Source organism: Octodon degus, unplaced genomic scaffold (assembly GCF_000260255.1).
Source record: "Octodon degus isolate 3935 unplaced genomic scaffold, OctDeg1.0 scaffold00110, whole genome shotgun sequence".
NCBI classification, from domain to species: Eukaryota; Metazoa; Chordata; class Mammalia; order Rodentia; family Octodontidae; genus Octodon; species Octodon degus.
The window spans coordinates 6,977,353-6,978,784 of NW_004524686.1; positions in this window are offsets into that span (position 1 = coordinate 6,977,353).

Below are 1,432 nucleotides of genomic sequence, written 5' to 3' on the forward strand. Positions count from 1 at the left end.
TGAGAGTGCTACCCTCCCTGCAAGTAGGTAACCTACATAGGATATAAGGGACAGAAAGAGGGCTGCTTCTTGTTGCTTGCTGCTTTGTTGCTACTTTGCTACTTTCTGCCTTCTGTCTGCCATGTTATGGACTATTCTCTGTGACACCCCTCTGCCATGCCTCTCTGCCTTGGAACCAACTGACCTTGGACTGAAACCTCCACCAACTGGGAGCCATAGTAAACCTTTCCTTCTTAGATTTTAATACTGGGTATTTTGCCTCAGCAGTGAAAAAAAAGTAACCAAGACAAAAGGCTTAGCTTGGTAAGTCAAGCCTGTCCTGAGGAAACTTGTAGAGCTAATCCTTGGGCTCGGTTGTTCCTGAAGCAGTCCCAGATTAGAGACAGAGGCAGGTCTTCCATTTTCCAAGGTCCCAGAAAATAACACATCACCAATGTGGGCATAACAGTGAAGGTCTGACAAAGTTTATGATGCAGCAGAAGCTTTGAAGGCTGGCTTTTAGGAGGTATCACAGGAGGAGACAGCAGATGACTATGATGGGACAAAGTTCCATATAGTTTAGGAAAGGTAGAAAGAAGATTCTACATACCAAATGTTGACAACATGCCAAGCACTATGTTAAGGGTTTTAAAGACATCTTCTCATTTACTCTTTGAAAAAACTCTGTGGACTAGGTGTTTTATTATAGGTGAGGAAACTGAGGCATAAAGGGATTGGATAATTTTGTGGAGCTCATGCAGTTAGTAAGGTGGTAAAATCACCTTGACTTCCAGTGTTGATATTTGTTCTCTGGACATTAAAGAAAATGGAATATACTTAAAACACAGTGACTTACAATCCTGCAGCCTTAGTATTCTCAAGTGGAAATTAAGAACACTGAATAAAATTGTTACTTAGGTTGTTTCTGAGTGTTTCCATGTAGCTGTGACAGCTACTATTCCTCAGAGATGTGGTTGAGGCCCCATTCAGAGTGCGCCTGGAGAGACAGTTGCCTCCTTCATCTCATTGTTCTGCGCATCAGCCTTTACCTAGGATACCTGCCTTCTGCTTCAATAGAACTGCTGCTTCACTTGCTTTGTGAGAAGAGGGTATAATCTGTGCCATAGACTCATCAACCTTAATGTTCTTCATCTCCCACACAAACCAGCTTAAAGCTCCATCTCTTTGCAGGGTGTCATTTGAGCTCCCTCTTGTCTTCCAGATGCAGTCACAAGGGAGGTAGTTGGGACACAGTGATGCTGCTTGTCTGGCAGCTGGAGTACTCAACTTACCCATCAGTTTTGTGATATGAATTGAATCACTAGCCCAGGCAGTGTATGTCCCTTGTGCCAGGCTCCATGGCTCATATGTAGAAAGGGGCCATAAGGAAATTGCAAGGTCAGTCTACTTCCTCCCACACTGTGTCCTATAGCTGCATCTCTAAGAGTTTCAG